The sequence below is a fragment of the Maylandia zebra genome, linkage group LG16, assembly GCF_041146795.1.
Source record: "Maylandia zebra isolate NMK-2024a linkage group LG16, Mzebra_GT3a, whole genome shotgun sequence".
Lineage (NCBI taxonomy): Eukaryota > Metazoa > Chordata > Actinopteri > Cichliformes > Cichlidae > Maylandia > Maylandia zebra.
This window is the reverse complement of record NC_135182.1, coordinates 27,716,780-27,729,132: the sequence shown is the minus strand read 5'-3', so window position 1 is coordinate 27,729,132 and position 12,353 is coordinate 27,716,780. Positions and strand designations below refer to the sequence as shown.

At 45.4% G+C, this 12,353-nt stretch overlaps 1 protein-coding gene across 2 annotated transcripts in view; it reads right to left on the bottom strand.

Annotated features, from left to right (window-relative positions):
* The window catches only part of LOC101471503 (sterile alpha motif domain-containing protein 9), a 51,814-nt gene extending 39,668 nt beyond the window's left edge, over positions 1 to 12,146 (bottom strand). The window contains exons 1-3 of one of the 2 annotated variants that reach the window (XM_076875202.1): positions 11,922 to 12,146; positions 9,155 to 9,219; positions 8,788 to 8,838 (exon numbers count right to left, since the gene is read on the bottom strand). The gene's annotated coding sequence lies outside the window, so the exon portion shown is untranslated. The remainder of the gene's footprint in view (positions 1 to 8,787; positions 8,839 to 9,154; positions 9,220 to 11,921) is intronic. The other variant, XM_076875203.1, reaches the window with a different exon arrangement.
* Positions 12,147 to 12,353: the final 207 nt, after the last annotated feature.

Here is a 12,353-nt window from a genome sequence, read left to right as displayed (position 1 = left end):
AGTGTTTAAATGCTTACATATACACACAGTTACTGTCCGTCCACACATACGACTCGGTTCTGCTTCTATGCCCCAGCTTTGTTTACTTTTTCCCACCGAGGCTTCTAGACTTCTGATTGGCCAACATTTCTGCACGGTTAGGAATCTAGCTCCACCTGCTGCTTTGGCATGTTCATAGCAGCGTTTTCCTTCATTTCTGCCTTTATGTGTGGACGGGATTATTTTTTAAAACGAAAACGGAAAATCTCCGTTTTCAAAAATACCCGTGTACGTGTGGACGTAGCCTCAGTCTCTGACTGGAAGCGCTAATTCGTCATTCGGCTTTTGTCAGACTAAAGTAACTGTTAAAACTGTTTGAAAAGCTAAGCTATACAACAAGGAGAGATTGAGAATTTCCTTTTAGTTCTCAGTTTATTTGATATTGACAAAAGTTAGTCAGTTTTGTCTGTTCTTCTGTAAAACAAACTAAGATTTATTTTTAGAATTAATATTTTGTTTCTAAGTGGAATTGACAATTTAGTCTGTTTCGTTTGTTCTATTTTGAAACTTAAACGCTTTAGCGGCTGCCTTTTGTGTAGTTTGCAATATTTGCCTTTATTTATCTGAAAAAGTCTCATGTTCCTGAAGTACATCTACCCTGTTGAACTTATTATGGGAAATAAATATTTAAATAAAAACAAGCTGCTGATTATTTCACATTTTACTTGTGAGCAACGGCACATTTAAATCTTACAAATATAGTTATTTGGCTTATATCGTGATAGATATCGTTATCACCTGAAATGAAAAAAACATATCATGATATGAAAAAATCTCATATCGCCCAGCTCTATGGCACATTAGTATATGTGAGGGGGCAAACTCCTCAAAATGGGTGGTGACCATGGTGGCCATTTAGAAGTTGGCCATCTTGGATACAACTTTTGTTTTTTTCAATAGGAAGAGGGCCATGTGACACATCAAACGTATTGGTAATGTCAAAAGAAAAACAATGGTGTGCTTGGTTTCAACATAACTTTATTCTTTCATGAGTTATTTACAAGTTTCTGACCACTTATAAAATGTGTTCAATGTGCTGCCGATTGTGTTGGATTGTCAATGCAACCCTCTTCTCCCACTCTTCACACACTGATAGCAACACCGTAGGAGAAATGCCGTAACTGTGTGTATTTCCTCACAGGCAGCCCTCGGGGGGATGGAAACACACACACAGATCACATGACTGAATTCCCGAGGTGTCATGTGTTGCTGTGTGCAGGCGGGAGTAGTGGACCCAAAGTGCAGACTCACGGCAGGCAAAAGTGTACTTCAAACTCAGCTTTTATTACTGGATGGCAAAACGTAACAAAAATCCAAGTAAACTTGCATAAGCAGGCAGACAGAACACACAGCATAAATGAGGGTAGATCACGACACGGACACAGAGAAACAAAGGGCTTAAATACACAGAGGGAGCAATCAGGGAATGGGTAACAGGAGGGAAACAAAGCTGGGGCAAATCAGGCCTAACGAGACAAAGGAAGCAAAACCAGACGCATTTACATGAGACACATACTTTCAAAGTAAAACAGGAAACATAACACAGACTGAATTTACAGACACAGACTCACAGGCAGGCACTACAGAGGGAACAGAGACGTGGGACCAGGGCAGACACAGACACGGAGATATAGCCGACAGGGGAGACAGCAACTAAGGATTACACAGAGACTGAACCATAAGAGAAAACTCTAACAAAGAAACCAAAGACTAGAAATGATAAATAATATAATAAACTCAAAAACCGCACCACACGGAAGGCAGTGGCGGCGATGTGGAAACAGTTCAGAATCAGAATCAGAATGGGTTTATTGCCAGATGTTGAGGTTTACAACATTAGGAAATTGCTGCGGTGCTTCAGTGCAGACAATAAGAATTAAAGTGCTATGTAGAAAGAAAGATATGTGCATGAGATATACATGAGATATATACATGAGAATAAGAATTATGAGTGCTACGTAGAAAGATATATACATGAGTGCAGGTGGTGATCAGTGCCAAACATGAAATGATGCAGTGACACAGCGTAGGGTCATGTGTTAGTGGCGGGGACAATCATGTGGTTATTGTTCATGTGTCCAACAGCAGAGGGGAAGAAACTGTTCTTGTGGCGAGAGGTTCTGGTGCGAATGGACCGGAGCCTCCTGCCTGAGGGGAGCAGGTCAAACAGACTGTGTCCATGGTGAGAAGGGTCAGCTGAGATCCGGGCTGCACGCCGCAGTGTCCTGGAGGTGTACAGGTCCTGCAGAGATGGGAGTCTGCAGCCAATCACCTTCTCAGCAGAGCGCACAACACGCTGCAGTCTCTGTTTGTCCCTGATAGTGGCTCCAGCGTACCACACGGTGATGGAGGAGGTGAGGATGGACTCGATGATTGCAGTGTAGAATTGCATCATCGTCCGTGTTGGCAGGTTGAATTTCTTCAGCTGCCTCAGGAAGTACATCCTCTGCTGGGCTTTCTTGATGACGGAGGTGATGGTGGGCTCCCACTTCAGGTCCTGGGTGATGGTGGTACCCAGGAAGCGGAATGAGTCCACAGAGGTGATGGGGGTGTCAGTCAGGATGATGGGGGGGAGTGGGGCTGTGTGCTTCCTGAAGTCCACAATAATCTCCACTGTCTTCTGGGCATTCAGCACCAGGTTGTTGTGGCTGCACCAAGACACCAGACGTTCAACCTCCCTCCTGTAGGCAGACTCGTCCCCGTCCGAGATGAGCCCAATGACGGTGGTGTCATCTGCGAACTTGATTAGCTTGACAGACTGGTGGGTGGAGGTGCAGCAGTTGGTGTACAGGGAGAAGAGCAGAGGAGAAAGAACACAGCCCTGAGGGGAGCCGGTGCTGATGGTCCGGGAGTCCGAGACATTCTTTCCCAGCCTCACGTGCTGCTTCCTGTCCGTCAGGAAGTCAGTGATCCACCGGCAGATGGGATCAGGCACATTCATCTGGGAAAGCTTGCCTCGGAGATGGTCTGGAAGGATGGTGTTGAAGGCAGAGCTGAAGTCCACAAACAGGATCCTGGTGTAGGTTCCTGGGGAGTCCAGATGCTGCAGGATGAAGTGTAGGGCCATGTTGATGGCGTCGTCTACAGACCTGTTGGCTCTATATGCAAACTGCAGGGGGTCCAGGAGGGGGGCCGTGAGGGTCTTGAGATGGGAGAGAACTAGGCGCTCAAATGACTTCATGACCACAGATGTCAGAGCCACGGGTCTGTAGTCATTTAGTCCAGTGATCCTAGGTTTCTTGGGGACAGGGATTATGGTAGAGGACTTGAAGCAGGCAGGCACATGACATGCCTGCAGTGAGGAGTTGAAGATGCCAGAAAACACTGGGGCCAGCTCGTTTGCACAGTGTCTGAGGGTGGCAGGAGACACACCGTCTGGGCCGGGAGCTTTCCGAGCATTCAGACTCCTAAACTGCTTCCTCACATCTGCTTCATGAATATGAAGAGTTGTGGTCGGAGGAGGTGGTGTGAAATCCTCTTTTGTGTGGGGTGAGGGGGCGGGTGTTGCAGGTGAACAGTTTGAAGGTGGTGATGGCTCTATGGAGGGGGGAGAGGTGGGGGAATGAGTGTCCAAAGTGCCTCTATTGTTGGGGTCGTTGGAGGTGTGAAGGCTGCCTGATGGCTCGTCAAAACGGCAGTAGAAGTTGTTAAGGGTGTTGGCTAAGAGCAAGTCATCAGTGGAGTGGGGGGTTTTAGGCTTGTAGTTTGTAATATTCCTAAAACCTTTCCACACAGAGGCCGAGTCATTCTCTGAGATCTGCTGCTGCATCTTCTCAGAGTGCTGATGTTTGGCAATGTCCACTTCTTTAGTGAACCTGTACTTGGCCTCTCTGTAGCAGTCCCTGTCTCCGCTTCTGAACGCCTTACTCTTTTCCAGCCACAGCTTTTTGAGTTTAGGAGTAAACCAGGGTTTGTCATTGTTATAACTCACCCTGGTGCGTGATGGCACAATGCTGTCCTCACAGAAGTGGATATAGGAGGTGACAGTGTCCGTAAACTCGTCCAAGCTGTTAGAAGCAGCCTTCATTGTGTCCCAGTCTGTAGACTCCAAACACGTGCGAAGCTCCTCCACAGCCTCGTTGCTCCAGTTTTTTAGTCCTCACGACAGGTTTGGAGAGCTTCAGCCTCTGTCTGTACGCGGGGATTAGGTGGATCATGACGTGGTCAGAAAGTCCGAGTGAAGCGCGGGGCACCGCGCGATAGGCCCCGCTGATCGTACTGTAACAGTGGTCTAATGTTCTCTCCTCTCTGGTCGGGCATTTAATATGCTGCTTATATTTTGGAAGCTCATGGCTCAGATTGGCTTTGTTAAAGTCCCCAAGAGCAATGATGAGAGAGTCCGGGAATGTCCGCTCCGTGTGGAGAATCTGCTCCGCGAGTGCGCACTGAGCTGCCTGCGCATCTGCGTCTGGCGGGATGTAAACAGCGGCCAGGATGAATGAAGCAAACTCCCGCGGAGAATAAAACGGTTTGCAGTGAATAAAAAGATATTCCAGAGAGGGAGAGCAGTGCTGAGCAATCACTGTTACATCTGTGCACCAGCCACTATTGATGTAGAAGCAGACACCTCCACCTTTGGTTTTACCGGAGAGAGCGGCCTGCCGGTCCGCGCGCAGCAGATGAAAGCCCTCCAGCTTGAGCGCGCAGTCCGGGATGTCCTCACTGAGCCACGACTCCGTAAAACATAAGACACAGGAGGAGGCAAAGTCTTTGTTCATGCTTCTCATCAGGGCCAGTTCGTCTATCTTATTCCAGAGTGAGCGTACATTAGAAAGGAAGATCCCAGGAAGGGCCGTTCTCAGTCCGCGTTTCCTCAAACGCACGAGTACGCCGGCTCGCTTACCTCTCTTTCGACGTCTCACTTTCCTGATCAGAGTCAGCAGTAAATCTGCCGCAGATGCGACAAATATTGGAAATAAATCCACAGGCGTTGTAGTCCTGCAGTTAAGGAGCTCTTCTCTGGTGTAAGAATATCCAGAGGAGTGCCCAGACACAGAAGAAATGCACAAAAACAAGACAAAAGTAACGCACTGAAGCACCAGGGCGACCATCCGCGGCGCCATCTTGGTTTCAACCAGGGGGCCGACCGTGCGCACGGCAACGGCGGTGACGTGGGAACAGTTCAGGGGGCCGACCGTGTGCATGGCAACGACGGCGACCCAGGCGAAGGGGCTCCGGAGGCCGGCCAAGAAAACAGTTCCGAAAAAGTTCAGGAGGCCGGCCCGGAGGCTGACTGCACAACAGTCCAAATCTGGGTGGTTCAGGCCCAGAGGCCGGCCGCCTGAGGAGGGTATGGACGTGGCCTGGAAGGAGGCCGGCGATGTTGAGGCACAGGATGTGGTCCGGACGGTGGCGTGGCTGCCACGGGACTAGGCGAAGCTGAAGCTGAAGCTGGACCAGGCGAGGATGAAGACTCAGAGGCTAGACCAGACGAGGAGGGTGGCGCTGCAAGTGGTGGCGCTGCAGCGGAGGCAGGTTGCTGGAAGGCCCCTCGGGCCCTCCAGCAGAGGCAGGTTGCTGTTGCTGGACGGGCCCCTCGGACCCTCCAGTGGAGGCAGAAAGCTGGACGGGCCCCTCGGACCCTCCAGCGGAGGCAAACAAAGGCTGGTGCGGTTCTCCAGAATCACCAGCAGGAACAGAAGGCTGGACAGGCCCCTCGGACCCTCCAGCGGAGGCAAACAAAGGCTGGTGCGGTTCTCCAGAACCCCCAGTGGGAACAACAGATGAAGGCCGGACGGGCCCCTCGGACCCTCCAGCAGGACCAGGTTGCAGAACAGATGACTGGGGAGAGGAGTGGCGGTGGCGAGGGCAACGTTTCCTTCTGGAAGAGGGAACCGGTGGAGAAATGGAGACCTCCTCCTCATCCTCCAACCACATATGTCTCACGGATGTGAAACTGCATAGGTCTACGTTAGCCTGTGGCGTTAGTTCGGTTAGCCACGTCTCCGTGAAGATAAACAAACTGCACTCACGGTACAGTCGGTGGTTGTTCAGAGCACACAGTTCATCCATTTTATTCTGTAGCGAGTTCACGTTGCCCATTATCACTGTCGGGATTGATGTCGGTTTGAATCACCTCTGGTGATCCGCTTTCCTCACTCCAGCCTTGCAGCCTCTGTAGCTCCTCTTTATCTCAGCCGGGATGTTGTGTCGCAGGCTGGTCTGTTCCTTTGTTCTCAGTGCCAGCAGCTCCGCTCTCGAATAGATAAAGGAGCTGGTTCCAGAAGTTTTAAAAAGTGCATTATCCATTATTCAGCGCCATCTTACATCGTTTGTAATTGTCTGGACTTCTTTAAGTTGCTTGAAGATGTTTCACCTCTCATCTGAGAAGCTTCTTCAGGTTCTTCAGAACGCTTGTCTTTGCAAGCTCCTTTGACTACGATGAACTGGATGACTGAGAACCTTCATAGGCACAGCGTTCTTGTAAGTTGTCTCAATTTCGACTAGTTTTTCCTCAAACTGTTTCTGTTCCCTCTCAAAGAGATTATTTTCAATGAATACAGTATCTGCAATTTGCCCAGTCGTTTCAAAAGTCTCTGATCTCATGCAGTTCAAGACAACCACCTGCGCAGACTTAGACTGAATTTTTTTCTCTTCGCATTCTTTTTCAATGAGCTGCTTCAGGTCACATACCTTTTCCATATTTTCAAAGTCATCTATCATCAGCAAAACAGGGACACGTGGCAGCTGCTCCTGATATTTATACATGAGAAGTTTGGTCACCTGACTGGCTACTTCAGCAAAGTCAGCATTGTTGTTCCTGAGGACAGCACAACGAAATGTGTTCCGGAGAGACCACAATAGGTACTTGGCCAAAGTTGTCCCACCACATTTAGGTACATGCCTGAGGTTAAACAACACACAGGCTTTTCTCCGGGAGCATAAATCAGGTATGCTTGTATCCTTGATGTAGTCAAAGTGGTCTCGTTTGATAAACGGCGTGGATCCGGCCTGCTCTGAGAAATAGAAATAACACCACGTTAACTTTCCACCCTTGTACAAGTTCCGTTCTATCAGAATTTTTTCCTCACATTGGTTCACACAAAGGACATCTAAGGTACTCAGACTTCGCTCCACTTTCTTCTCAAATAGCACTTTGCTTCCCCCACCACATGTTAGGAAACGACTGGATCTGCGATTCTCTGACCAAAGGCTAAGGATAGTGCCATTGACTTCTGCAAAGCTGAGATCATGTATGCATCTACCTGAGATGTCGATTCCACATCGAGCCTCAATTAAGTCTCTCCAGGAGTTGAATGCTTTGTCATTGTCACATATGCAAAGGATCTGATCTGTGCCTCTGAGTTCCTGCCAGAATGTATTGAAAGTCTCCACAAGGGGGTCCATCTTCTCACTTACTCTTGACAAAAGTAAAAAAATGACGAGGAACCTCTTGTTTGGAAGGATACCTTTGCGACACAAGAAGGAAATCACATCTCTGACGGAGGGTCCCTTATCCATTAACCACTGGTCAATTTCTGAGGGCGACTCATGCTCAATGCCTCCATTGCAGAACACCCAGCTGGTGTTTTGAGTTAATTTCAACTTGTTCACAATGTCTTCAACTCCTTCTGTGATTTTATATCGTGCCGGTGAATGAACATTTACTGGGCTCTGCTGGTCAAAATATTGCTCTAATCCCTCTTTAGCTGATTCTGGATCAAAGTCCAACACCGCTGCTGGATTCAGATGTACAAGAAAGTTTAGATAATCTAACTGGCTTGGGTGTGATTTGTTAGTTATTATCACATACCGCTCAACATTTGATTTATCTAAAGACAGAGAGCCACCAGTGATCATGTGACTGAGTCTAGAGCCCTGAGTGCTGTTTTTTATCACACTGAGGTGCTTCTCTTCTGCCTTTTTCCGGCGTTGTGATCGCTGAGCCATACTTTCCAGAAACTGCTCGTACTCTCGCTTGTTTGGTCCCGCAAGAAGATCTCTGCTGCTACCACCATCACGGATAAAGAAACACTTTGATGGTTCTGATTCAGTTTCTTTCATTTTGCCTTTTTTCTTGCCATTTTTTTGGTTTTTTGTGTGGTAGCCGTTTTCTTCACAGATCGTAGTCTCTGGAACAACGTCGACTTCTATGACACATTTGTCAGATGATGTCGTGTTCTTGTTGAGAACTTCAACAAATCGTGGATGTCTGACGCATGTCTGAGCAGCTTGTTTATGTTTATGTTCAAAACACCCATTAATGGCAGATTTTAGTTCATTTGCAAAAGCCTCTCTGTCCTCAACAACCACTCCCAACACTTGACCGTGGGTGAACTCCGGTTTGTCTCCTATTCCAAAATGTATGGTGCCGTTGGTGCGGCTGTTCATGCAGGCAGCTGCAAAGCGAATGACCTCAGATGTGAACTTTTCCATTTTAGTTTCTTCTGTTGTCCTGGTGAAAGCTTTGTACTCATGGCAGGGTTCAATCAAATCTGAGGCACCTGATTCTGTAACATCAAGAATCCTGCTCTCAATATATCTTAATGTATCGTGGTATTTATCAAATGGATACGGCTTGCACAGTTTTCCAGGCTGGTTTCTAGAGCCTAATGGCTCTTCTTTTTTAAATTGCACAACTTCATCTCTGGCATGAATGAGAAGCTTAGCTGGTCCTAAAGTGACACCAGTTGCAGTCAAGTCTGTTGGATTTAAAAGAAGAAGACTATGCCCATTGATGTCTTGATTAAACAATATTTCAGCAACTTTGTCATCCACACCATCCAACTCGAGAGCCCATTGTCTCACTTGATGTTTGCTCCAATTCTTGATGTCAGGGGACAGATTCTCCTCTTGAGTCTAAAATAAAGTTTTTTTTCTTAGTTTAAGTCACTACATAAATAAGTGTGCAGTCACTATAAAGTTTAGCTGATTGTATAATCTGATCTTTACTCCAATCTTGTATGTCTGATGAAAGATCATCCTCATGGCAGTGAAATATAAAGTCCAGTTAACATTCCTAATTTCTAAATTAATTGTTACACAGTTCAATATTTACTGAATATATCTAGTGAAAAACATCAACCCTATGTTTTAATTTATAAAAGCTAATTTCTTAACATTTGTTTTATTAAAGTTGGCAGTTTAATGAAAGCATTTTCCAATTTTTACTTACCTTCATTTCACCTTGATCTGCCATGACAGTACTGCTTCCTTTTTCACAAATGTAGGTTAGTGATGCTACAAAATAATTTAAAGAGAATATTTAGCAATAGAGGAATGGGGGTCGTGGAACGAGGCGAACAGAGAACCGGTCCAACAGAATGTAAAGGTAAGCAACACCTGTTATATCAAAGTGTACATATTGGACAAAGTCTAAATTATCTGTTCGTTAAGTTAAACGATACTCATGCGAAATGCTTCCAGTGTCTGGGCACTAGAGAAAGAGACTTTTGCTAAGAACTACAGGTTGATGTCTGCTGGCCATGAAGTGTAAAACTCACTGTGACTGTTTAAATTAAAAGGACTTTAAGAGTCCTATATGTTGTCCCACAGGCGAGTGAATTATTTTATGTTGTTTAATAGCAGCTGGGTTGAGAAAAAGAAGCTGGTTAGATTGGCATAGTAGATCTCCGCAGCTGTGTGTGTGTGTGGAGTAGAATGTGACAGGCACCATGTCACATTCTAGGAGAGGAGGCGGCAATGGGCTGTGAAGGCGAGAGAGGAAGTGGAGATGGGTGGAAGACAGTCACTAAACAAATGGAGAAGTTAGGAGAGGCAGTCTGTGTGACTGCATGGGGAAAAGTGCCTAAAACAGAGGGTGAAGAGGCAAAAAGGGGAAGTAAAAGAAATGCTGAAAATGTTAAAATTCTGTATCTATATAAGAAATATATTCAGAGCTCTGAAAGATGTCTGAAGGCTTGTGTGGTTGTTTTTATCCGTCTGGTCCCCCTCACATTATCTTGCGACCACTACATGCTAAAAAATATTTTGAATAAAATTTGTATAATATGACTGTGTTTTAAAAGAAAATCCCTGACAGGCTGAATGTTTCTATAGTAAAATTAGGAAATTTATCACTCTATGAAACAATTTAAAAATGCCGCAGAGCTTAGATGTTGATAGTGTTCAGGCCTGCACTACATTAGAGACAGACCTGATTGGAAATCACTGCATGACCTCACAAACACTTCTGAAAAGTGTTGGCAGGTGATACAGCTCTTTGTTGCATTCACACATGCTACCATACAAGGAACAAACAAAAGCAGGATACAGAAACACTGCTTCCTTACTGAAAACTAATCTGTGGTATTACTACTTATCCTCCGGGCTAAAGAGGATGTCAGATCTCATCGAGACAGCAGCCTCAATAGCTTTTTTTTTATTTTTTTAAGCCCTTATAGTCCCACATGTGGGGAATTTTGTAGTCCTCTGCATTTAACCCATTCACTCAGTGAAGCAGTGGGCAGCTACCAATCCAGTGCCTGGTGAGCAATGTGAAGTGACGGTACGTTGCTCAAGGATACCTCAGGGTGGCCGTTCAGTGGATTCGAACCCCCAACTTTCGGATCATGGGGTGAACACTCTACCTACTGAGCTATTGCTGTCTTGATTACATTGAGACAGCAGCCTTGATAATACGTTTAATAACACAGGATTATACATTAATATGCATTGTATAGGTAAGTTCTACACGTGAGAAGGCCCCATTGATGCTGAACCTGTGTACAGGTTTAGGAGCACTGCTGCTGGTGAAGGCAGAGGAAACGGAGGTTCACTGAACTGATCTCAAAATGAGGAGTAATGATGAGTTTTAAAGAAAAGTTTAATTTTCAAGTGCAGCTGGTTTATTGGCAAAAGGCTCTGCTCTTTGGTTCAGGTGCACTACATGGCATTATGTGCATTACATGGTAACATGTTGTAAGTCAGCTGTATGTTGTAGTATGCATTGTTTTTGATTATTTTATTGCAATACAATAATCAATTTTGGAGTCAGATTTGTAACATAATTTAGTATCAGTTAAATAAAAATCTGAATTTATTGCTCTATGCTCAGAGCAATTATTACAACTACAATAACAGTAGTTTTGCTACTAAGCTCAAGTGTTTTTAACATAACCTTCTCTGTTTTCTCTGTATGGAAGAGGATTAGGGCTACTAGAATTTACAAAATTTACAAAAATAAATAAATAAATCCAAATTAACCCTATATTTTTCCCCCAGTGGCTCTAACCCTCTTGTACTTTTGAGTAATAAAAGTGATTTCAGTAGTGTCCTCTATGATGACAGCTAGGGTTAGAATAAAAACAGGAAGTTGCATCAGCATTTAATGTCTTTTCCACAAATCCAGAAGACTTAAGGCAACAGAACAGTATATAATTCAATAACTGCCGACCGACTTTTTTTCTTTTTAGATGTGATACAATTGGTATCAGTGGAGACAGGAAGGTATATTATGTCATGTAATGCAGCGGTCCCCAACCTTTTTTGCGCCACGGACCGGTTTATGCCCGACAATATTTTCATGGACCGGCCTTTAAGGTGTCGCGGATAAATACAACCAAGTAAAACTAGTACCGGTACCGAAAAAAATAAGATTTATTCATAACACACGTGAAAAGACCCAGGAGAACCGAGTTAACGATAAAAACGATGACAAAATAACGCTGAAAACCGATAAAAACCCTGAAAACTATATATTTCAGACCTGAGCCTCAACTCTCGCGGCCCGGTACCAAACGACTCACGGACCGGTACCGGTCCGAGGCTCGGGGGTTGGGGACCGCTGACGTAATGTAGCGTAATGTAAGTAACCTTAGTGTCAGGACAACAAAAACCATAAAGGAGCGGGGACAACTGGTTGCATCCTTACTACGTATTTACTGTTTTCCATTGATTTTTATAACAATAAACGCTCAAAACAAATACTGACGAACACTCACATTTCATCCAGTCCGCTCTTCAGTCCTCTCGGTTTAAAGCTGAGCTCCTCTATCAGTTTAATGTGGCGGTTTTGGAGAGGAGTAAACGAAAGAAGCTCTTGCTGCTTTTTTCTATCAATGACTGCAGAAAAGATGAACCACCTGGCAGCACTTGTTCCGACTGTACAAAAATGGAGTCAAACAAATTTCCCGCCTGAAGGAGTGTCACACTTTTGGAGAGGGATTTGAGCTGACGTGTCAGTGTAACACTGAAACCCGCAAAAAAGACACCGCCCACTTATAATTTCATTGGTTAAAACAGAGGTTCCCAAAGTGTGGGGTGAGCGCAGAGCCAATGCAGGGGGGCACGCTATAAATTAAAAGAAAGAAAAAGGAATGCTTGGACACTGCTCGTATAATGGACACGTTTTTGACGGGGCTCCTACACAAACG